Raw genomic sequence first — 25,918 nt, forward strand, 5'->3', positions numbered from 1 at the left:
TATTTTTAATAAATAGAAGAGCACCTTCCATAATGAAGGCTTGTGTGATGGGTGCATTTCAGTGGGTAATATCCCATGGCCCTTAACTACAGAAGAATTAGGAGTCTCATTATTTCAAGCTTAGACTTTAGGCACTGTATAGAGGCCAGGCTTTTATTTTCCTCAAAAACAGGTTAAAAATTCAATCATTTTTCTATTTTTCCCTTCAGGAAGATGAAGAAGGGCAGCATGACAATGGTCTGCACCTCACACCCACTGCTCAGATACACAATGGGGCTGGGAAGCTTTTCTAAAGAACCACTCTGGTCCTGTATTGAAATTCTGTCCAGCTCCCTTGGAATGAGATACAAAGGTGGATAAAGAAATCTGGATCACACAGATAAGCTCCTGAAGTGAAGGCCAGGCACAAAAGAGTGAAAAGCAGGAATGTTATGTAAGTGCATTATTTTAATTGAAAAGCAAAATGTCCTCACCTTTTTTGGGAACTGCTTCTGTCATGGATTGCGAGGGAATGGAAGAACCGAGGGCTTGCCATTGTCTCTCTGTAGAGATTATCTTGCCTCCTTGGAGTCAACAGGATTTCTTGAGTTATTTAACTTAAACTGAATTTGACTCCTCAGCCTTGGGATCTGGGGGGTTCTGATCCTCCACTGCCCACCCCTGACTCCGTGCACTCGTTAAGTGCTCAGCACGTTTGGAAGAGGAAATGCAGCAGTAGCTCAGTCTTTGGAGAGAACTCCTTAAACTGAAGATCTTCTAAAAAGCTGTTTTGCTGGGAGGGTAAAGGAGACTGGGGAGACTCCAGGGGGGTTGGGGTCCTCCATCCTCCCTCTCCTGACAAGCAGCACCCACTCAACTCCAGTATTGCCCAACATCCTTCTCTGAGACAGACACAGCAGCAGCTTCAGGCTCCATTTGCCATCACTCAAATGACCTTCCCTGGCCTTTCCAGGGAGCCAAAGCTCAGCTGGAGGTCACCTTTCCAAAGCCAGGCCCCTCAGGAATTGGTGTGTCTGAACCTTTATCTGACCCAAAGGAGAGAATCAGTGGCTGCAACTGCTCCCCACAGCCCCAAAGACCACAGTTATTTCAAATAATGCTGGATTATGCCCCATAAATTCAGTAAGGTGACCCAGGAGTGTTCATTAGAATTTATTTTAGCCACACTTATTGTCACTTAAGAGCCTAAACAAGGAGTGATGGTTCTTGGAGCAGTAACAGTAAATTCTGGTTACTGCAAACACAAATGCCTCATTACATCCAGTCAAGGTCTATTTCCCCTTTACAGCCATAACTGCAGGAAAGCATTGTTTTTAATTTATGGAGAAGGATGCACAGGAATCTTGGCTCCACTATTTGCATAAGCATGAGAGCCAATTAATCTCCTGTAAAGGATGCAGCGTGGTGGGTAAAATGTACAGACTCCTTCCCGAGCCCATTCCAGGGCGCCCATGGGCACCTCCCTGGGGGACAGCCCATCCCAGGGTGTTCTGCTGATAATCTGTTACAGAGGTAAGTACAAACAGCAGGAAAATGGACCATTCCTTATTTCAAGTGGAATTTTATTCCATATGATCCTTTCAGTGAAAACTCATGCGTGGATTTTCATTTGCCGAAGGATCAGAGTGGAAGTCGTGTCAGAGAAAGAGGAATAGGCCAGGTAGCAAAATGTGCTGCATTTTTATTGCAGGTTTATTTGTTTCATCTGCCCCCTGTGCAATGTTCTGTGATTTACCAAAAGATCTTTTAGACTGATGCTGCAGCATCCATAAGGGAGTGCTGGATGGAAAATGGAGCTGCAGTGGTGGGATTAGCCCTGCTGGATAAGCACCTTTTGAGTTTAATAGTTTATTGTGCTCCTGATAAATTACCCACCTGTGTTCTGCTTAGCAGCCTCCTGACCTGCAGATTTTTGTGTATTACAGACAAAAGAGAGGGAGGTGCAGCCTGGATGGGCAGAGGGCAAATGCAGATAACCAGGGAACAGCCCTTTTTTTGTTTTGTTCCCTCAAAAAACCTAATTGTGCTCCACAGATAATTAATTTTAACAAGTGAGCAACCACGCAGGTCAGCAGAGAAAAGGAGCCAATTAAAGAATATTTAGATGCTGTAAATATTTGGAGATCAGGGGCTGTTCTGGAAATCTTTGCAGATACAGCAACTTTGGCCAAAAATCTTCTTTCTCAAGCTGTTGCCTGAGCAGGAAGGAAATGCTGGTGGTTTTCAGAGCTCATAGCAGAACTTGTGTGTTCCTGAGCAGGGAGAAGATATTTGCCTGTCCATTGATTGAATTTCACCTTAAAGTCCTTGAGCAATAACAAGAACAAACTCCAGGATGTTACAGCAAAACCTCATCTCTGCACATGCTGACTCTGCTTTCAGAAGGAACTAATTCTTGCAATAATTCCATTTTTTCCTGCTGTCCCCTAAAGGTTTGTATTTTTCAACTCAGACCTTTAGCTTGATCCCGTCCACATCTCAACCTATTTTATTGTTACTGCAAGAGATAAATTTTGGATATTGCTCACATGAAATACCTGATGCTATTTTTTGATTCCTTGGGCATGGCACAGCTGTTCTTTCCCCTCTCTAGGACTTTCAAGATCAGGAATTCAATGTATCTTTCAGGGCTATTTTTTTAAGAGGAATTTTCCCATAAAAGCTTTTGGCACTAAAAAGTTTGGAGTTCTTGTCACCTCTTTGGAGAATCAGAGAAAAAAAAAAGACTTTTGGAGTTTTGTGGTTCAAATTTGAACATGTAGTTTTGCAACTTGATGTTGTGTTTGCCTGGAGCAATGGAATCAATGGAAAGCAGCCTTTGGAAATCAAAATGAAAATGAAAGGAGAAATTAATATTTTTTTTTATTACAAGAATTGTCCAAATTGTTTGTGTTTTAGAACCTGATTTTTTTTTAGAATTTTACAGATTGCTGGTTTTATTCTGCACAGTGAACTCATCATTTAGGGGCCATTGATGTGACAATTTCTTGTTATTTCTTTTGGTAACTGAGAAATTTTAAAAGGCCCTGTTTCCAAAGGAATAGGGTTGTAAAAAGGCATTTCCAACTCGTCCAACCCCTTTCTGGTGTCATTCCCAAAAATCTTCATCCCTTCCCTGACCCCATTCCCTCTCAGTCAGTGGCAGCTTCTCTGTTCACACATGGCCTGGGTTTTTTTTTTAATTTTTCATTTGATTTAGGAAAAAAACCCAGTGAAACTGAGTTTAAAAAGTGTTAAATTTCTTTAGTTGCTATCCATAAAAGAAAAAAATCAATAGCAGAAAACAAGTGGAGAAAATACATGGAAATGCTTGAATTTCCTTGTTCTACTTGCCAGTGCCTGGAGTGTTGTGTGCAGTCATGCAAGGTACAAAATTAACCTGCAAATGTCACTTCGTCCTGAAAATAGTGCCCTGGAACTGAGATGTTCCCTGACAGGAACACATTCAGGGCATCTGCATTTGAGTTTTTGAGGGAAGATTCACAAAATACTCTTGAAACACCAAAAAAATCCAGCTTCTGGTATTTCTTGAGTCGCTATCTTTGCATCCTGAATTGAGTGAATGCAAATGATTATTTTAAATTTCTTAATCACTGCAAATAATTCCAATTACTGCAGATGATGATCACTGCCCTGCTCTGGCGGGGCTGGATGCATTACACGCCAGAGCTTTCAGCCTCCTATTGATTGATTCTTTGCAGTGGACCTTAAAAATCCATTAAGGAAGAAGTTGGATGATGTGAATTAATTCTAAATCCTTTGTTGGGAGGAGCAGCTGAAAAAAAGCCTTTTCAAAACCATTAATCATAACTCCAAATGGACTGCTAACTTTAAAATAAACTTTACAGTAAATTGGAGGACTGATCCAAGGAAGGTGTTTCAGCTCCCTGTCCCGACGTGCACCGAGGGTTTTCTCCAGTGTTTTACTGGATCTCTTTTCAATATTTTTCAATTTGCATTGTTCTGATAAGAATACGTGGATGAGCAGCCATCTGTACCAATAATGAAGCAGCTGATTGCTATTTAATAGATAAGATATGACACCACTTCGGAGGCAGCTGAAGAATAAAATAAATAAAGCTTGTCGTCTCCTCCCAGGTAACACCATTAATCAGGCAGAACTTTGTTTAGAACAGAAAAAACCCCTCTTTTTGAAATCCTCAGCCATTATTAATTATTTAAATTAATTTTTATTGAACAGGTTGTACACCCCCTGCTCCCAACAACATCTCAATCTTAGCAAGTTAATGATTGGACTTGACTATCTTCAAGGCCTTTTCCAACCTAAACTTTTTAAATGAGCTGTGGATCACTGTGGAATATTTTCCCTAAAATTCTAAATTCTTTCCCAGTGAGGAGAACCAGGAATTTTCTAAAACGTGAAGGTGAACTTGAAAAAAACCCTACTGCAAATATTCTCCTTGTTCCCCCCAGGTCCCATAGCCAGCACTAAATTGCCACCATAATTGCAACGAGCCTGGTGAGCTGTGTAATAAAGATTAATCCTTCCCCACGCTGAGAACTCCCTGTGCCTGTGACAACCTGCAGCTCCACACTTCATTTCCAGGTGGTTACTAAATTCATTAGTGCTTGGTGGCAGCTGGAGAATAAATTTCCATGTTGATTATATCCATTACAGGATGTGAGGATGCGTGGAGCCCTCGTGCAGCAGGAATGGAGTGTTCAGCTCGTCCTGGGACACCTCAGTCACCACGGAACCTGGCTGTGCTCACGGGGAGGTGGCACACAGCAGAAATTCTTGTCCTGCTCAGAAGATGGGTGGAGCTTGGCCAAGAGCTGCTATCGATTGCAGGAGTTTTGAGACCGGCACACTCTGAATGCAGGTCGTTGTGACCAACAGAGCCCCTACAATTTTATGTACTGTGGTAGGAGCCTGCAGTTTTAATCCCCTAACGGTGTTCTGCACTGATCATTAATTAGAATTATTTATATATAAATTTGAAATGTCATTCTGTGAACTACCTCAAAATCTAAATTTTCTATTTTTAATCTTTTTAAAATTTTACCTGCTTTGGAAAATACAGCACAAGCTTTGAAGGACACTGTATAGCCCCAGTTATAACAGAGCATCCATGGCACCTATACAGGAAAAAGGAGAGGACTGTTAAGGCAGACTATTATTCCTTTAGAGATTTGCTTTCCTTAATTTGCATAGAACTGTCTTTGATTAAAAATTGCCTGTCACAGAAGTAGCTCGGTGATTTTATTTTGTAGCAGTCATCATTTCTCCTAATGAGAGTATATTTTATTCAAAGGTATGTTTTTATTCATTCTAAATGTTCTCTTTATTTTATTTATTGCTTGTAACTGAGTGTATTCAATTAGAAAACTGTACATCCTGCTGTGCTGTAACTGTTGGTAATTGAGCTGCTCTGCTGCATTTCTGTGGTGCAGGTCTGCTTGGGCAAGGAAGACGTGTGGGTTCTTCTCTCTGGGATAATTTTGTGCAGTTTTGCTCTAGAGAAGCTGAATTTCAGTCTCAGAGTCCTTGCACTCAAAGGACAGCATTGCTGTGCAATGGGCAGAGCTGGGAATAGATATTTTTTCCAGTGTTTGGGTGAGCTTTAACCTTTATCTACCAATTGCTGTCAATAGCATTCAGTTATAACAACAATTAAATGAATAAATGTAAGGATGCTCTGGGAGGAGTCAACCAGAACGAACAGAGCTCTGTGAAATTCAGGAGGTGTGACCCTGCTGGCTCACAGAACTCTGCTCTTCTCCAGGGTTTCTAATTCTCTTAGTAAATGGAGGAGAAATTAGGCAGTTGCAGCAAAGGTCACCTTTTATTCGCACTTAATTTTTGGCCCCCAAACTGCCTGCCTGGGTGCCACCTTTCTTTCTTTGTGTGTTGTCTTTGAATAAATGGCCAATTTCTCTTGATTTGACGTTTTCACCTTCTACTTTCCAGAGGTTCTCTGGGAGTGGGAGCTGTGGATCAAAGAATCCCAGACTGGTTTGGGTTGGGAGGGACCTTAAAGCCCATCCAGTGCCACCCCTGCCATGGGCAGGGACACCTCCCACTGTCCCAGGCTGCTCCAAGCCCCAATGCCCAGCCTGGCCTTGGGCACTGCCAGGGATCCAGGGGCAGCCCCAGCTGCTCCGGGCACCCTGTGCCAGGGCCTCACCACCCTCACAGCACCAGCCATGTGGGGCCCAGCCCTGAGCCAGTGTCACTCTTCAGAACATTTATTTTCCTGTGGTATTGAAGGGCTTTGTTTAGTGTTTGACCATCCAGAGGCCAAATGGCAGCAACTGCTCCACTGTGGTCACATCACTGAGTCTTTCTGCACATCCAGCCCCGTTCATCCCCAGGAGCTGGGGAACATCTCCATTGAATGGGAATGCCCAGGGAGCGTGGCTGGGGGCATTCCCTTCCCACCTCAGGCTCTGTCCTTCCCTCTCTGTGAGGGGGCTGCTGCCCAGCTCCAGCGGAGGAGGTTACACAGGAACTGCATTGCAGCATCACACCAGCCCCTTCCTCCCTTCCTCCCTTCCTCCCTTCCTCCCTTCCTCCCTTCCGAATTCCTTCCTTCCGAATTCCTTCCTTCCTTCCTTCCTTCCTTCCTTCCTTCCTTCCTTCCTTCCTTCCTTCCTTCCTTCCTTCCTTCCTTCCTTCCTTCCTTCCTTCCTTCCTTCCTTCCTTCCTCCCTCCCTCCCTCCCTCCCTTCCTCCCTTCCTCCCTTCCTTCCTTCCTTCCTTCCCTCCCTCCTTCCCTCCCTCCTTCCCTCCCTCCTTCCCTCCCTCCTCCTCAGCCCTTCCCCTCCCTCCCTCCCTTCCTTCCCCTCAGCCCTTCCCTTCCCTTCCCTTCCCTTCCCTTCCCTTCCCTTCCCTTCCCTTCCCTTCCCTTCCCTTCCCTTCCCTTCCCTGCCCTGCCCTGCCCTGCCCTGCCCTGCCCTGCCCTGCCCTTCCCTTCCCTGCCCTTCCCCAGCCCTTCCCTTCCACCCATCTCCCACAGCAGCAGCTCCTGGAAAAGGTGCTGCCCAATATCCCCATTGCAACAGGTTGTGAGCACCAACAGGGCTGTGTTTGGTGGTTTATTTTAACTTGGCTATAAATACTCTGATGAATTTTTAATGCAAGTGCAGAATTTAAAGCAGCAGCCACTGGATTTGCTCTCCAAGTTCTGTGAATTCTCTGATGGGTTTCTTAGCACAGTCACTACCAACGATTTGTTGAGCTCTTTTTGCAGTGCACAGGATCTGTTTTTGTGGTTGGTAATGGCTATTGACTTCTTCCTTCAGTTTTTTGTTTATTAGCTCCCACTCATAAAATTTGTACAGACAGTTGCTTATGGCTCGACCTTTACAAGCTCATCCCAGGGCTCTGCCCGGTGTCCTAGAAAACTGTCCCTGGTAAAGCTCTGGAGTTGTTATTTAAACAGAGCTTTTTATAGACTTGCAGTGTAATCTGCATTTCCCAATGCTGAGTGCATTTCAAACACGTTCTGTGTCAGGCAAATTGCCTTGGTTTGGAAGCTCAGGGAGCTGCTTCCTCAAGCCTCACAAAGCCCAGCAAGTCTCTGTGGTCCCTATTCCCAACAGATCACAGCAGATCAGGCTCTTCCCCGGGTTCCTGCTCAGAGCTGGATGGATCCAGCTGCAGAGGCTGTTCACAGGTTTGAATAAATTTCTCCCATAAGCTTTGATGCCTCCTAACCCCGATGGGTGTTCGCTGAAGGGATGGAAGTGGCAGGAGAGGCATCTGCCTGAGCTGGGCCACTCACAGCTGGCCAGATGTGCACAGGGGACTAGAGGTGGCACCACCCACACAGGGTGAGCTTTACCCCCCAGCTCAATGCCAGTAACAACACCCACAGGGAACACCTGTGGAGAGTCTCCCCTGTCTCCTGAACCCACAGAGCACCTTGCTCAGGAAACTCAGAGCTCTGGCATTTCATATTTTTTGCCTTTTTTAAAAGGCTAAAGTGAAAGTTTTAAAACAGGGTTCTCATGCTTGATGCTTAAACCCCACTTTTTTGGTGCAATTGTTCCCACGAAAATCTAAAATTTGTTGTAAAAGAGAAAAAAAGAACAAGTGGAATTGAGCAAAGCAGACTGATTATTGATATTCTGAGATGTGTCAGTTTGAAGCCTTTTCAAACACATTTCTGGTCCTGCTCCAAGTGCAGTCATCTCAGTGTTTCTTAAATGTCCAGAAATACCAAACAGGAGCACAGAGAGCAAAATAAACCCATTGCAGGTTTTAACCTCTCAGTCCTTCTGAGAAATATGGGAAATGCAAAGGAAAATGTTCAGAATTGTATTGGCAAAATAGAAATAATCACAAGATACAGAAAGATCCGCAAGAAATAACTTGCATGATTTTCTGTCAGGTTTTGAAGGTTATTGTGAAAAATTGGAAGTGTTCTTTGGACACTTGCATTGATCAGTAGGAGATTTTGGAATGCAGATGGCACTATGAATACAGGATGTTATTTCATCTCGCTGCTCTGACAGCTGAAGGAAAATTGTGACGGCAGAAAAACCCCAGGATGAATATTTCCAGGGCCAAATTTCCACTTAGTGGAGTTTGGATCATTGCTTGGATGGTTTCATTTTCTCACATGCTGAGAGCGAAGAGAGGTTCATCATTCCTCCTATTTTCCACGAATCATTAAACAATTAAGAGGTGAAATTAGCAGTGGGAAATTATGGGAAACTGGGGACACCAGTGCAGGAAAATCGCTGGGTATTAGGCAGAGCACGGAATATTGGTGCTGCATTTTTGCTGTCTTGGATCTCTCTCTCCAAGTTGGACACACAAAATCCTTGAATCAGTAGGGCTGGAAAAGAGCTCCAAGATCATCAGTTCCAACCTTTGACCACCATGTCACCTAAGCCATATCACCAAGTGCCACCTCTGCTTGGTTTTTTGAACACTTCCAGGGATGGTGACTCCACCACTTCTCTGGGGAGCCCATCCCAATGTTTAACCACTCTTTCAGTGAGTAATTTTTCCCGATATCCAACCTGAACCTTCCCTGGCACAGCATGAGGCCCTGTCCCTTGTCATCAGTTGCATGAACCAGAAAGCCCCATATTTCTGTTGTGGTTAGAGGCAAATGTGCCCCCTGCCCACACCCGTTGTTTTTAAGCAAGAATCTTCCACTCTTTGGTGTCCTAAGTATTTCTGAATCTAAATTCTGGGTTTTTTCCCCTGTGCTCTCACAGCCTCTCAGCCTTTGGTTTTTCCATTTTGTTCCTTATGTAAAAGAGGAGCCAACTGGTTCCCCTGCCCGCGTTCTGCTGGAGGCTCAGTGCTGACCCTCTGAGTGGAGCTTTCTTCTGTCTGGGTACAAAGCTTTGCTGGGAATTAGTTAAACCTCTGAGTCAGAGGAGTAATGAATGGTTCTCAGTAGCATTAAAAGGCAGAGAGTACCCAGGGCAGCCGGCATCAAGGAACACACTTTGCTCTAAAGAGCTGGATTTGCCTTTTCCCGAGATGTTCCGTCACTTCAGATGCCTCAGAATGGAAGGGATTTCACTCAGAAGTGCTCATACTTTATCTGTCTGTAATTGCCTCCTGCTCCAAAGCCCTGCTTCAGCTGCCAGCTGGTTTAACCCAGCCACTCCTCACACGTGGTCATCTTCAAAACGCAGTGGAGCGTCGGCCTCCCGCCTCCATCCGCCTTGGAATCCTCTCCTGCCATCCAAGGGATGCCAGCTGGGATTACTGGGCTCCCTTTCTCTGGCTAACCCTGGACTCATTCCCAAATCCCTCTGTGATACTTCAGAGCTCCCAGGCAGTGCTGGCTGGAAGGGTGACAGCTCTTCACCTGCTCTTAGCAGGAGGTCATTGGAGTAATTTGCACAAAATCCCCCAAATGCCAGTGTGGAATTTATGTGGGATTTATGCCACTCTTTGTCAACTGGAAACTAAGGATGTCTTAACTTTTATGTTTAATCCATAATGAGGCATTGATCTCATGACAGGAGTTGCTCCCTGGGTGCTGCCCCCGAAGTTTTTATGTCTTGATAGACACCAGTCAGGTACAAAATAATTCACGTGTGCTAAAAAAGCAGGATTGTCTCCAGGAAGGAACCTGGCCTCTCCCTGGAGATTAAGGACATGGGGATTTAACTGCAGTAAAATTGACTTGGATTTTTTTTTTTTTTTTTTTTTTTTTTTAATGTGGCTTCTGGAGAACTGAGCACAGATGATATTTAAATGATCTTAAAAATAGGATTATATCTCTAAAAAAAATTCAAAAGCAGAACAAAATGAGCTGCCTTCCCTCTGAAGGCTCTGTTGCCAAAGGTCCCCAAAGCTGTGCCAGCCCACGGTTGCCGAAGGCTCACAGTGAACTCCAGCTATTTATAACTGGGAAATTGTAACTGGACCCTTGCTGGATAAAGCCTGAACTCGAGGACTGGGATATTTTGTGGTTTTTCTTTGGGCTTTGCACAGCCCATCACAGCAGCTCTCCTTAGGGCAGGATGAGCTGGAGATGGTTTGGGGGGGCTCCCACCACATCTCTTCACTCTTCTGCTTCTGCGAGGGGAGTCTGATGTGACCTTGGAGTTGTCTGTACACCCCCACTGATTCCAGAAGCCATTCCTGCTTCTCTGAGGCCAAATTTCAGGTTTTTTCTTGAGCAGAGTTTGTGCCTGTGTTGTCCACTGTGTTTAATAATCCAGGAAAAAATTGGGACTATGTGAGTGATTCTTCATTTCTTTCCTTCTAACAAAAAGTCTGCAGCGCTGCTTGGGAAGGTCAAGGCTGTTTGACACTGCCAGGATGCTGATATTCTTGGAACAACCATCTGTTCAGAACACAGTGAAAAATTGGTTTGTGACTGCCCAAAGTTACTTCAGCTCATGAATAAAATTAAACAGAAAAAAAAAAAAAAAAAGTGCAGCAGTGTTTTACCACCAACAACAGAGAAATTTCCATTTGGAAAAATCAGTGTTTCTGTCTGTGCCTGTCTGTTTCTGTCTGTGACTGGATGAGTGCTGGTTTGCTCGTGGTGGGATTCAGGCGTTCTTGGCCAAAAGGGGTACATGGACATTAAGCCCTTGGGACTGTCACTGTGTGACCAGAAGGAAGTTGGCCAACAGCTGAGCTGGAATGAATTGCACAGGGGCCCTGGGTGGGAGGGCAGGACATGCCGTGCTGAGCACACCGAGCCCCAGAGCTGGGAGTAGGGATGGACATGACCCGGGTGCTCCACTCCCAGCCCAGCCAGGAGCTGGTTTGTTTGCTCTTTCCCCTTTCTCTCTGCTGCATTTGTACATTTTATGAAATTGTGGAAACTTTGGCAGACTGAGAGTCTTTTTTCCGTGTCTTTGTTCCATTCTTTTTTCTCCCGGCAACTTCAGTATTTCCTCATCTCTGCCTTATGCTTTTTAATGATTTTTTACCAGCTGCCGCATTTTCATCTCTCACTCTGTTCTTCATCCCTTAAGGCAGGATCCAAATATATGATCCAGTGACTTCTGCGGATTTTGTGTTTTGCCCCAGAATGTGCCACATTTTGATCATTGCACTTTCCAAAGCAAATTGGACATTGTAGCCTGGTGGGGATTGGTCTCTGCTCCCAGGTAACAAGAGATAGGATGAGAGGAAATGGCCTCAAGTTGCACCAGGGGAGGTTTAGATTGGATGGCAGGGAAAATTCTTATCTGAAAGGGTGGTCAGGCATTGGAACTGGCTGCTCCGGGAGGTGGTGGAGTCTCCATCCCTGGAGGTGTTCCAAGAATGTGTAGCTGTGGTTCTTTGGGGCATGATTAGTGGTGGGCTTGGCAGTGTTGGATCGATGGTTGGACTCAGTGATCTTAGAGAGCTTTTCCAACCTTAATGACTCCATGATTCTACTCACAGACCAGCTTTTCTCTGTTTCTTTGATAATTTGAGATTTTCTTGCTGCTTAAAATAGCGAAAACACTTTTCCCTTAAAGCTGGTGTTGATTAATGTCTGTGTTTTCCAGGTGGGCTGCGACTTACCTGGTGCTGCCGTGCTCATCATCGGGTTATCCAGCACTGCTTTTTGGGGTTGAACTTCAGAATACAGTGAGTAGAAAGTCCCAGCAAAAATACTGGAGGCTGTATAATGGTTTAGAAGAACCTGGAAGTGTCCAAGGCCAGGTTGGATGGAGCCTGGAGCAACCTGGGGTAGTGGAAGGTGTCCCTGCCCATGGCAGGGGATGGAATGTGAAAATCGTAAGCTTTGGTGCGATACTGTACATGGCAGGCTGCTGAAAATTATTAACATTACAAAAAAGCTTTTTGGTGTGGGAAGTTTCATTAAGAGTTACATCTCTGAGTTCAGTCCCAGTTTAATAAGAGATAACATCTCCAGCTTCTTAAAATTTAATTTGATAGTTTATGAAGAAAATAATTAAAGCATATTGTGGCATCAGTCATTTTCTGTTTCACCAAAAGTCGGTATGAAAAAAGAAACATTCATAGAGCAGACAGGGTTTACATTGGCCTGGAATTTCATTTGTCCTTATTGACAGAATATGCACTAATCCAAAGTAAATGGGAAGGAAATGATGGAAAAAATAATAAAGGATAACCTTGACCTTGAGGCTATGGAAAATGGAAGTTGGTGGAAAGTTTGGAAAAGTTGCGGCTCTGTGGGGAAAGATGTTTCTATTACCTGATAATGAACTGGTGCTCGCATCTCTGGGAGTTTGAGAGTTAAACCAAGAGTTTTGGGGTTCTTCAGTCACACCAAACAGTGCATCAGTGTACTGACAGAGAATCCTGAGATCATTGAAGTTGGAAAAGATCTTTAAGACCATCAAGTTCAGGTGTCCAACCATCTCATGGTGTCCTGTGGAGAGCAGCACCAAGTCAGAGCACCCTGCAGAGTTTCTGGTCACTAACGAGTGTCTGCTCTTAATCACTGCTCACCTGGGGGCAAGTGGGGAAAACAGAACCTGGCATCAGAGCCCTGATTCCTGGATCAGGACAAGTTCCTTATCCCCTCTTGGCAGACTCCTGTTGCCTCTGTTCACTGACTTTCCCTGCACCGTTTTGCTTTGGGAATCCAAAATTAGAGCACTCTTTTTCTGATATAAAACTTTTTGTGGCTCTCCCCAGGTCTCTGCGCAGAAGATGTTCATGAGTGCCTCATCTGCAGGCCACACCAATAGGTTTCAGAGAGTGAATTGAAGATTGGATTTGCCTCTGTAATGGTTTTAATAAAACTATTTTTTCCAGTCATTTTTTGGACACTTTACAGCTTTCAGTGACTGCCTTGAATGAGGTCTATAAGAACGTCTGACAAGCCAAAAATAGATTAATCTCAAGCCTCTGCTACAATTACCACTTGGATTTCTGTATCACTTACTGCTTAAGTGGTTTACAAGCAATTACAGCCTAAGCCTTCCAGAGGCTCTTGGAAGGAGCGTTTCCCATCGCGCTGTCCAGAAGGAAGCGCAGCACGGAGAGGATCAGTCCTGGTGGGCAGCGTGCTGAGCCAGCACCCAGCCCTGGGAAGTGCCCAAGGGACAGTGCTCCACTGCTAATCCAGCTTTAGGAGTTGCCCGAGGGAATTTAGGCAGAAAAGGAGAATCCAGGTTTCAGTCCTGTCCTGGAGTGGAAGTTGGATTTAGTCAGGCTGGAGCTCTGCTGCTGAAAACCCTGTGTGTGTTCTGACTGCTGGGTTTAAGCCAGGTAGGTGGAAGGACAAAGAGACGCTTGAGTCATTGCTCAGGTAAAACCAGCATCTGATGAGAAAGATTCAGGATGTGTTGGAAAATTTCTTGGATAAATCAGTTAATCTCTTCCTCGTGGCTCCCTTGTACCCAGCAGATTCCTTGGGAATGATGAACCCGGTGTTGTTATATCCATGGCCTTTCCTGTGATATTACCCTGAGCAGCTGATAATATGAACATGAAATTAAGAATTACCTGAGGATTGTGTTCAGTAAAGTAGCTGGGAGGCTGCCAGCAGTCACAAAGAGATCCTGAGCTCTTTACATCCACGTTTTCATAAGCAGTTTTTTGGATTTCAATGGGTACTTGGTTCACATCCCTGGAAATTAATTTGGTGAGTGGTCTTCTGTTAAATCAGGATTCCTTCAGAACTGGGGGACTGATGGGATGTCGGGCCCACTCTGGTTATTTTGGCTGGATGCAGGAAGGGCAGTGCTGTGGCCATCCCTCGGGAGCAGAGCAGGATAGCTGGAATTTCGTGTCCCCTAAGCCATGTGACCAAGCGAGCGCTGGCAGCAGTCTGGTGGAGCAGAATGGCTGGACAAATTCTCACCAGGGCTGTGCCCGGAGACTCCACAGATGAATTCCCTGTGCCACTTCTGGTGGTGTTACTGATTGGATTAAATTAGAATTTGGGATAGGGAGAGCTACGTTAGTGAGGTTGGGATAGCTGGAGAAGCAGAAACAGGCAGAGGAGCCTGGAGTGGAATGGGAGTGTGTGCCATGAAGTGTGCAGCCCATGGATAATCCTCATTACAGGTGGAGAGCTGGAATCTGGCCCTGCAGTGCCACGTGTGCTCCTGGGCAAAACCTGGACAATGTTTGTTTAAACACCCTTGAACAACAGAGGCTTTTAAAAAGCTGGATTTTGTTCACTTGATGAGATTAAATTAAACACGGCATCACCATCTCTGCCCTCAACCCTTAACACGAAAAGGCAGGAAGAGGATCAGAAATCCCCAATTCCTGCTGGAGGAGGTGCAAGCAGTGATATATGAGCATATATGTATTTATATATGTGTATATTGCATGGTATTCAGAGCAAATCTTCAATAGGAAACTCTCAGCCACTTCTGTTTCAGAACTTCCTTATCACCGGTGATGCTCCAAATGTGCTGTTTCATAGTCAAGCAGGAATACACCATTATCCTGCCTTTTCTTCCCAGGAAATTACACTGTGCAGCACTACAAGCCTAAATAATGCAAGTCCTGTTGGAAAGACATCTTATTTTTCCTTCTAGGTTGCTTAATTAATTTCTTTCGACTTCTTTTATACTGTTTGATGAATGTTATTTCAAACTACTGTCAAAGGGAATGTGAGGAGGGAAAAATGAGCCACCTACACACCGCTTCTAATACAACTGTATCACCCCTTGAAAATCAGAGAATTAATAAAACTAGGTGTTAGCCCATATGCTTGACAGGGAGCATTTGGAATTGTCAGGCATGTTTCTACCCTAATTATCCTTGTCGGGCTGTTTTGTAAACTGAAAAATTCCCCAAGTTAAACAAAAACTCAGAGACAGGCCAAGATATTGAAAGCTCCACTTTCAAACCAGCAAAACAGAAATTGTTCTTGTCTGGGTTGTTACCTCCTACCCAGAGACCTTGCATGGCATGTTCCCAAGAAAAGCAAAACGGGCACATCTGGTGGTGTTATGAATTGGGTTTGTTTGAAGGTTATTGGGCATCTCTGAGGGAAATCTAACAAAACTGGACAACTGTGCAATGTTTCAGCATGGGAGAAAGCCTCCAGGTGGAATTACATGGCGAGGTTTTCACGTCCCTTCATTGTGATGATAAACTGAAAGGGTAAATATGGGATTTTGCTGATGCTTTGGGTTCTGTCAGGGTTTGGGGTGTCTTACCAGAGACACTGACACAACAGCATCCTCTGCAGTGGTTATGGAAGGGAAAAGGGGATGGCTGTGATTTTTTTAAGATAAGGATGCAGCTCCCTCAGCCAGAGGTGGCAGCGGGGTGGCTGCAGGAGGTGCTGACACACGGCAGGGTGGTGCTGTCTGAGCACACCCCAAGCACTGGTCGGGCTGCACACAGAGATGAAGTTTGGGTTATTAGGAATTAATGAGGCAGATCCCTGAGCTGGGGACCCCGAGTCAGGGCTTTCAGGCAGGTCAGCACACAAGTTCAGCTGCTGCCTGCACACAATTAACAACACACTTCACTTGAGTAGCTGCCACTCCCAGCCTGGCTCGAGGGGGCATTCCTCCCCCCTCACAATTCTGAGGGAATAATTCATGGGTGAAGTTTGTCTTTTTCTCATGTTTGTATTTCCCATTTCAAAAATCTGTGCAGAAAAATTTATCAAAATAAGCCTTTTTCTTTAGTTCTTTCCTGAGACCATAGGAAAATCTTCTGCTGCCTAATTGGAGGTTCCCAGAATCATCTTTCTCCTGTGAATACACACAATATTCATGTTGTGCATATCTGCTGTAGATTGAGTGGGTTCCTTCTTCAAAACTTGCTGTGCTGATGAACGTTTGTCCCAGGAGAGTTCCCCTTTCAATATTTGTGGAAAATGCACAAAGGACAAGGACACAGTTGAAGTCTCTTAATTTGCAAATGTATCTGAATATTCATGATGCCTATTTTCATATTCATCCATTTTTCTCCTCTGGTTAAGGCAGCATTTCTGTTTAAGGTAGAACACAGCTGTCACTGCTTGTTTTGTCATCAGAAATATTAATGCTGGGGAAAACCAGTGCAAAATTTATCACAGAGTGATAGAATGGGTTGGGTTGGAAGGGTCCTTAGAGATCATCTCATTCCACTCCGAATTTGCCAGCAGAAATCCTGCTGTCTGCCTTAATAAACTCCTGATTTGTGGAGGCTGATTCCCGCTCCAGCTGAAGGGCAAAAATTATAAATATTGTGGTCGAACACAGCCAATGTGGGAATGTTGGAAGGGCCACCGTGACCCCATGGCTGCCTCAGGAGCTGGGGCTGCACAGGCTGTGTTTGGAGAGGTCCCTCCTTTAGTGCCTCACTTCTCATCCCACACTGCACTCAGCAGAATTAAATCACCAACTGTTTAAAGAAAGGACAGCATGAAAAGCACTTTGGATCCCCTCAGAAAGAAATTAATTTTCCATTTGAACCCAGAGCTGGTGAAGCCATTGCCTGTGTTCCCTGCACGGCCTGCGGCATCCAGCACTCCTCGCCTTTCATCTGCTGCCTGTCGACAGCTACTCAAATTGTCTGAGGGGGAAATTTCCTCCCACATCTTATTTGAACAGTTTTTTTCCCTGAGAAATGTTGCCAACAAAGATTACTTCTCTTCAGGGCTGGCAAACACTATTTCTTACCTGGAGGCTTATTGGGAATACAATTGGAAAAAACATGATAAGGTTTTACAAATAGCAGGGTGAATAAAGGGAGGAGAGAGATTTTTTATCTCCCACCCATCAGCTTCAGACAGAGGCAGTTCCTACTCTGATTATCTCCAGTGAGCAGTTTTTCTCAGAGAACCTGCTGATCAGGTGTTTGGCTGGAAAGCATCGAGTGTCACGGGCTGGTGGCTTCACAAGGTCACAGAGCTGGCGCGGGGAAGGTCCCCACTGTCCCCTCGTGCCTGGCACGGGCTGTCCCCTGTGGTGTGGCACAGCAGGGAGCCCCACACCTCGGACTTTGTTCTTTTCCATGGTCACTGAATTCTTTCCTCCTTGAAGGCACAGGTGTTCTTCCCCCAGAGTGTCTCACCATTCTTCCAGGCACTGTCGGGCTGGGTGATCCAGAGGGATTCCCTGGGGATGGTTTGGTGCAGCAGCTGTGGGACCTGCTCTGGCAGGTGCAGGAGGGGTATTTTGCATCTCTGAGATCCTTCCAGATCCTCTCCAGAACAAGAGGTCTCTTTAGACTTTCAGACTCTGTTTATTCTCCCTCTGTCTTATTTCAATTACCTAAATGTTTATAGAATTCAAAAACTGATTTCAGCCCAGCAAAGTTCCTGACCATGCTGTGAGTTTTGTTTGCTGCAGAGCCCATAACTAACAAAGCAACAACTTCTTTATTGAAGGGTAAAAGCCCATCTAAGAGAGAAGCTGTCAGGAGGAATGTGGCACTCAGCACCATTTCTGGGCATTAAAACTTCCATTTATTTACAAATATTTTGCAGAGCAGCTGGCATCTGGTGTATCGACTGTGCCATTAAAGCACATGGAACTTGTGTCTGAGGGAGTTTTGGAATTTCTGTGCCACCCAAACCCTGGCTGTCACTGCAAGGCAAAAGAAGAAACATTCACTATTCACATTTTTCCTCCAGGACACGGTTCACTTGCCCATCCACTGTTTGTGTGGCACTTGCTCTGGTGAGTGAAGGCCTGGGCTGTTGTGCACAGCACTGAAACACATCCTTAAGGCTCCCTGAAATATAGAAGAAGACAGGGATTACAAGTCCTTCCTGAGCAGCCAGAACAGAACCCATTAAGGTATTGCAAGCCATGCAATTCAATGGCCCTGAAAGTATAATTTGATTGTAATTCAGGAGGTTACTAAAAGGAAATCCATACGAGGCTGAAAGATAAGCGAAAGCGAGGAGTGTATTTACTGTGAGTGGTGAAATGTGAGGTGTGCGAGTCCCTTATCTCCTTTGTCTGCACTTTATCACCACTGAAGGCAAGTGAAAGGGGAATAATATCTGGTTCACAAGAGAAGATTGGATTAAGTTCTCCCAATGGTCTTGTGGGAGTTATTTCCATTTTTCTCCTGCCTGCATTAGCCTAAGTCCTTCAGGCTGTTTCCACATCTCTACAGGAAAAGGTCCTGGCTCATGGAGGAAGGGGAGCACGGTTGGTGTGTTGGTTCTTCATGGAGGAATTTGCCTTTGACCTCTGTAAAGGAATCAGAAAACCTATAACATCCTCCCTGACTTTTTACTGTGGAGGTTTCTTTTTCAGATCCCTTTTTGTTATGCAAACTTATTGTTTGGCAGTGGTGTCTCTTACACGTGTTTGTTAGAATCATTATTTGTGAGAAGAAACCTGGGTGTGCTCATTTCTTGCTGAGGTTTCCCTCAATGCCCTTGTCTCCAGCTCTAATCCCTCTCTGCAGACACCTGCCTGACTCACTGCACGACTTGGAAACAGCCCCAGGCATTTTATCTCTGTTTTATCTCTAGGTCCTGCTCTGGACACTGAAAGGATGCTGCTGCTTCTGCATGGTTGGGATCCAGTCTCCATCAGTGCCTCCATGTACCTGAATTCCATTTTAGTGGGAATGATGGAGTCTGGGTGCAAGGTGGTTCTCAGCCATGAGTGTTTGCTTGGGTTTGTTGAGTTATCCAGGCAAAGGCTGATCATGCCAGGAGATGATTTTATAGCTCATACACATTTATTGTCCAGATACTCCCATTTTTCCTTAGCCTTTTTCACATCTGTCATAACTTTCTTTACATTCACGTGGGTGAAAAAGAGAATGTGCTTATGGAATGTTCTGTTTTATTCCAGGGATGGCTCAGCTCAGAAGAAGTGATCACAGACAGACACTCATCACTTCCATCCAATTCCACGCTGTTTGCAAATGGAACAGGGGAAAACCTCTGCAGCTTGGAGGCTCTGACAGGTACCTGCCAGGAAGTTTATAACTGAAATGAAGGGCTGCTTTCCCTGGATTTTCATTTGGAGGAGGCAGGCAGGGGTTGTTTGCTCAGTGGTGGCCAGTGCTGACCAGCACAACTGCCCATTCCTGCCAGAGCTTTGGTTTTTGAGGACCCCATGTTTCTTTTTCTACCACTTTTCTTATTTCTCCCTGGTTGCTGTTGTAACTGCTGCATCTTCTTTGAGCTCCTGGGCACTACAAGACATCTCCTAGATGCTGAATCTTGTCATTTTTGATAAATCTCTGTGAAGTACAGAGCTCAACTGAAACTGCAGCTCAGCATCCTGAAGTGCCAGTTCAATCTATTTCTAGCATTGGAAAAAAATAGAAGGGGGGCAGCAAAAAACCTCACAGCTTTACCTCACCAGTAATAATGGTGGGAATGAGTTGGCTTTCAGAAAATAATTTAATCCCTGGAGTATTGGAGATGGGTTTTGAGTGTCATGTGAAACAGAGCCTGAGGTAGGGCAATGTCCTCTTGTTGTGGCTTGTATTAAAGCAAAGAAACATTTTTCCTCTGAAAGTTCATTAAAGTGCAGTTTTATTTTACCATTTCCCAGACTGAAACCACAAGTGGAGCAGCCTTGTGGAAATCCTGGGGATTGGTTTTGCCTTAGCACTGCCAGATCACCTGGGTACTGCCCTCCTATTGTTTTATCTGAGCCTGGGTCTGGAGGGATTAATTGTGCTGGGGGAGAGGCCAAGGCAGTGTCTTTTAAGAGGCGATTGATTACTCACCAGGAGAGCTGGAGAGAGCTTTTAAAGACAGAAATGGGGGTTGACTGCCTCTTTTCAGCCCACAAAATCAGGTGTCTGTGTCTTAGACTTTGAAATTTCCTTTTGGTTTCACTAAAAGAGGACAAATCTCACTCCTGGTTTCACAATAGCGCAGCAGTTGGCATCACATTAAATGTCACACGAATGCCACAGACAATGAGAATTAAAATTTGGAAGCAGTGTCTGCCTGGTCCTCAGGACCAGAGTTATTTCTCACAGATGCTGATCAGCAGCTCCACTGGCTCTGGCCGGGCTCCAGCTCTCCAAGAGGCCATGGGCTGATGGAAGACAGGGCAGTGGAGTGTGCCCTGGTGAAACCCATCCTGCTGCTCCAGCCTCTCCATCTCAGGCCAGCACATTTCAGATTTACTCTGCTTGAGCTATTTTAGGACAAACCCCTTCTTTTCACCTAGTTTTACCTGTGGATTCCCTCTGTGCCTGGACATCTCTGTGTGTTTTTGGGAATCCCTGGTTCAAACTCAACTGTTCAGTCCGATGTCTTGTCAAGGTTCAGGCCCTTCAAAACATCAGCCCTGTTTTAATATTTGGGTTGCTTCAGGTCTCTCTCGAAATACTATTAATTACTAGAAAATCTGCAACCGTTTCTTTAATTATATAGGATATCCAGAGGTACAGGTAAATGCATCTAAGTGCATTGAGGGCAGGAATTAGGAATAAACAGGATGCCCACCTGTTTAGCATTCAACTTCATCCTTCCTAACTACCATTTCCATTTGTACTCTGGTTGTGACATATAAATCAATGCCCCCCAGATGAAATTGCTTTGTCTAATAATCCTTTGTGCCAGGGTTATCAATAGTTCATTAGTCTTACTTGCGTCTGTCAATAAAAGGTGGAATGGAGAAAGAGAGAGCTCAAGGGAAGAAGTGAGTATGTTCTCTAAGGAAGGAGTCCTCCACTCTGGCCACCCTTTGTGTCCACTTGATCCCAGGCTCAAGGGTGTAGTTGTACACCCAAGTTTTATTCACTTGAAACACTTTGGGAGCTTTCACAGGTTTTCATTTATTCCTGAAGAGCCCCAAAGGGCTCTCGAGTCTCTGAGCAATCCTCACACCATGAAAAGCCATGACTGAAAATCTCCCACAAAGGCACCAGTAATGATTTTAGCTGTCCTGCTTTAGCTGTCCCTTGGGTTTTGCCCCTCCTGCAAAGGCCACTTGTCCCTTCCTGGCGAGGACTCTGTGTGGCCCTGCCCAGGTGACAGCAGAGCCCTGTGCTGGCTAATGAGGGCCCTGCCTGGGCCAGCCAGGTGCTCCTCACTCATTACCCCAGTTTATGGAGCTTGACAGGAGACATTGGATGCTATCCCAGCAAGGTGGCATGGCTTCAGGCTGTGATATTTTACTTCCAGGATCCTGCCAAGTTCATCTGAGCAGCATTTTGTGTTCTGGTGCCTCTTTCCCTCTGTCACTGAGCTCTACACAAGGTGCCAGGGTCAGTGTAGGGGCCACCCTGGGTCAAAGTTGACCAAAACCATCTCAGACCCTTGGTAGTTTCAGTTTTTTATGAATTAGTTAGAACTCTGCATAGATTGACAAGGTCAACAAGCAAATTGTGTCATTCATTAAGTACAAAATAATTAGTGATGGCTCCTGGGAGGCCACCTGATTTCTTTCATCCTGATTTTTACCTTGTTACAGCAAGTTTTTCTAATGATCAGCACACAGTCATTTCACAATTCATCCAGCCTGTAGATGTGGAGCAAAACATCTGCATCACGCAGGCCTGAAGGGTCTGTGCAGCAGAGGGGGACAGGGCTGGAGCCTTGGCTGGCTGTACTGGGCTGGGTCCAAGTGGGATTTCTGGTCATGGAAGCATTTCTCATGGATCCTGGAGGCTGAGCAGGCCCTGCCTATTGTCCTTCAGCTGAGGAACCTCCGTGGGCTCGGCTCCACCAGGACCCAGGCTGGGGTGGGAGTTGAGTCAGCACATCCAAGAGAAGCAGAGAGTTTATTTAGCTCCATAAAGTGACCTCAAGGGATATGTGGAGTTTGTTTGGAAAAACCCCAGCTAGATGAGCTAAACCCCTCTGGCCTTCTGGTGCTCCAGAAACGCGTTCTTGAACTCACACAGGCCATGTAAGGTAGAGCCAGGAAAAAGTTTTGACTGAGAAACTATTTTGTCAGCATATTGCTCCAATGAATATTTCATGAAGCCTTTGATTCCTTCAGATTTTCCTGTTCAGAGAACACTGATCATGGGTTTGGGTAACTCTGCTGCAAGAAAATTCTTCTTCCAATTTATTTTATGGCCTTTTCCTTTTTGCCAAATATACAGAAGAGAGGATTGAAAAGTTACAATGTCTACAGAATAATAAAAAGAAATTCCTTTTGTTTCACCACTGCTGAAATGACAATAAATTTTAAAAATTCATTGTCATTTCAGCAATTCATTTCATTGAATTTTAAGCTGAAAACAGTAATTTTGAAATTCCTCAAAAAGTGTATTCGCCTTTCTTTAAAAGTCAGTTTTCTTCATATGGAACTTAGAAAAGTGATCTGGTAGCGCTTGGCTACAGTTGAAAAAAAGATTTGTATATAAAAACAAGGTGATTTTAAACTGCTGCTTGTGTGACAGAGTTTTGGATCAATATTTCATCACAGGAAGTCGGCGCCGTGACTTTGAGTCTCGCTTTGCTGGCGCGGGGAAGCTGCTCTGCTCAAGTGTCACTCTTGCCTGCTTTTCTCTGCTGATAAAAGTTAGCAGGGAGAATGAAAGGGGACAGACGCTCCCAGCTCTCCAGAAAAACACACGGAGAATGAAAGGATTGTGGTTCTTTTTGAAAGGACGTCTCTTCCCTCCTGGCTGCCCCGATGCGCGTCCCCCGCCGCTGGTGCTGCAAGCAGCTCCCGATGCCGGGATGCTTCCCCAAGGGCAAATATTCCCTGTGATCAGCTTCTCCTGCACCTGCCTGCTGGAGTGTGGCAGGGGGAGAGCAGTGCCATGGGCAGGTGATGCTCTGGCCTTGTGATGAATGCATGGAAATCTGTATTCATGAGAATCAGAGATGGGAAATTTCTAATCTTTCTTCTGCTCCAGGCCAAAGGCAGATGTGATTCTGAGAGATTGTTCAGCGAGTCAGCTCAAAGGGAGCTTTCCTCAAGTATCCTGGATTTTTTTTGAATAAAAGGTCTCCAGACCAGTGACTGAAGTGGTCTCTGGAGCTGCAGTGCTGTGCTGTGTGCTCAGATGATGGCAACTGCAGCCACAGGCAGGACAAAGCCATGGGAAAACGGGACAGTTAGAAGGTCAGAGGATATCTGGCACATTTATCACTGTCTGCTCCTTGCCAAGCTCTTCCAAAACCTGACTGTAGCTCTGACTGTCACACTGTGTTTGGAGACAGATCCAAGAAATGACTCAGGGCCCATCTGTGTTGCCAAATAACTTCAGTGTGCTGTTTGCTCCCAGTTGTTACTGTCTGACTGTCCGTGCTGGCTGCTGGTTTGGAGTGAGCCAGCTCTTTCCCTCCAACAGGGAGTTCTCCAGGGCTGCTGCCACAGATGCAGAGTGTGTTCCCATCCTCATCCTGCTGTCTCACAGCTCTGAGCTGTGGAACATCCCTGCTGTCATCTCAGCTGTCCTGGAGCTACCCCGCTGTCACCATCCTGCTGCAGGGTTGCCTTGAGGCCATCAGAGCTGGTCCTGAGCCACGGCCTCCAGTCCTGAAGGCCAAAGAGGGAGGAAATGTTCAGCGTTGGACTGGTGGGGGTCCAGTAGGGAGGTTTTTCTGCCCATGTGGCCTTTTACAAGGGTGTGGAGTGACAGGACAAATGGACACTGGGAAGGAATCCTTCCCTGGGAGGGTGGGCAGGCCCTGGCACAGGGTGCCCAGAGCAGCTGGGGCTGCCCCTGCATCCCTGGCAGTGCCCAAGGCCGGGTTGGATGGGGCTTGGAGCAGCCTGGGAGAGTGGGAGGTGTCCCTGCCTATGTCAGGGATGGAGCTGGATGATATTTAAGGTCCCTTCCCACCCTTACCGTTCTGGGATTTCAGGGCCCACTGTGGGGAGTTGCCACTTTAGTTCTGTGTTGCAGTTGTAGTAACAATTTAAAATTCACAGCACCCACTGAAGGTAACTTTGGATGGTAACACACAGCTGTATTACTTTTTTTCTAGTTTTATCAACAAATACAGCCTTTCCTAACAGCCTTCCTACCCTCTCGCCTCACAATTTATTTTGGAAAGTGCTATAAATAGGCAATGCTCTGGATTGGGTCAGTTCCCCAGGGAAATAAGTGCATGCCACTTCTATATGAGAGGTTAAATTCTGCCAGCCTTATACTCACTGAGGAGAGCATTAGGGGAGGTGTAAGGCAGGGAAGAACTTGATACCATGTACAAATGTAATTTAACAAATTACACCAATCACATTTTTAGAAACATTATTATAGTGTCAATTTATTTTGTCAAGTGACCAAATTACTAATATTATAGATGTTAAAGAGAGTAAACTCTCAACTCTCTGCTCTGACTCGGACCTTGACATTAAAATAGAAGACTTCTGTGTGCTGGGCTTTCACAGATGCTCTCAGTATTGGCTGAGAGATGTTTTGTGGTGAAGGACAGGGCCAGGGCAGGGGGGAGCTCTGAGTGTCCTTTGATCCAGGCAGGGCCAGGGCCAGGGCTGGTCTGGCCAAGCACAGCACAAGCTCCTGTGCCCTGTCAGAGGCTTGCCCAGTGCACCTGGCTGCTGTGACACCCTTCTTTCTGTGCCTCTAATCCTCTGAAGGTTGTGGAGAGGGATTCTCCATGCAGGGAGACACAGTGTGAGGGCTGCATGTAATTACAGGGTTGTTGTTCCCAGGAATGCTGACAGCTTGTCATGCAGCACGAGCCACTGGGTGCTGCTTCAGCTCTGCCATCTGCCGTGGTTGCCCTCTTCCCTGCCTACTCACCATGCAAGAATTGTCTTTTTCTCCATCCTGCTGAGCTTCCTGCACCACTGATCCCTTCGTGCCCTGCTGGGGCGGCGTCAGGAGGCTGCAGAGGAGCGGTGACCTGGACGAGGTGGGTGTAAGTGCTGACCTCCCACAGGTTACCCACCCACCACTCACTCAGAAATCTCTCATGTTGTAATAAAGAAACCAAACAAAGTGAGATTTAAGGGAAGTGCCATCAGTCTCATGTGCTGGTGAGACAAAAATCCCTCTTCTCCCTGGTTGTGGGAATTGGACTCAAAAATTCAAGCAGACTTGCTGATGTGTGTAATGTAATTTATTTCTCTTGCATAATGAAAAAATGTTTAGACAAAGGTGAAAAAAACCTATTTTGACCTGTTTTGGGGGTTGGTTAGATGACTTCAAAAGTCCCTTCCAACCCAAACTATTCAATGACCCTGCAGAAGGTCGAAAGAAAAGCCTGACTGAATATATTGAAGGATGCTCTTCCTACTTTGGTTTAACAATCCAGCAAAGAAGAGAACAGCATGACTGGAGCCAAGGAGGGGAGTGGGGAGAGTGACTAACGAGCAGGAATCAGCAGTAGGAGCAGCAGCCTGTGCTGCACCTGTACAGACAGCCCGAGGCCAGCGAGGGCCGTGGCAGAGGGATGGCACTGGGGATGGCATGGGGAGCACCATATGCACTGCAAGGCTGAGAGCAGCATTTTACACTGCCCTGCAGATGGGGGAAACAGCCCTGTCCTTGAGGAAGGTCAAAGAGAGGAATTTTTGAAGCTGGGCAGCTCCAGAGTGCAGGATTGTATTTAAAGCACAGTGGGTTGGTGGTGGTGAGGCACTGAGGGTGTTCATGGGGACACGATGTGCAGGAAGGACTCTGGCACAGCCACGGGAATTTCTTTAGAGGACAAATGAGG

At 45.7% G+C, this 25,918-nt stretch overlaps 1 long non-coding RNA gene across 1 annotated transcript in view; it reads left to right on the forward strand.

Annotated features, from left to right (window-relative positions):
- Window positions 1-25,918, forward strand: part of LOC116449454 — a 129,364-nt gene that overhangs the window by 52,575 nt on the left and 50,871 nt on the right. The window contains exons 4-5 of the long non-coding RNA XR_004242387.1: window positions 11,952-12,033; window positions 19,155-19,269. This is a non-coding gene — a long non-coding RNA (uncharacterized LOC116449454). The remainder of the gene's footprint in view (window positions 1-11,951; window positions 12,034-19,154; window positions 19,270-25,918) is intronic.

Source organism: Corvus moneduloides, chromosome 11 (assembly GCF_009650955.1).
Source record: "Corvus moneduloides isolate bCorMon1 chromosome 11, bCorMon1.pri, whole genome shotgun sequence".
In the NCBI taxonomy this organism is placed as follows: domain Eukaryota; kingdom Metazoa; phylum Chordata; class Aves; order Passeriformes; family Corvidae; genus Corvus; species Corvus moneduloides.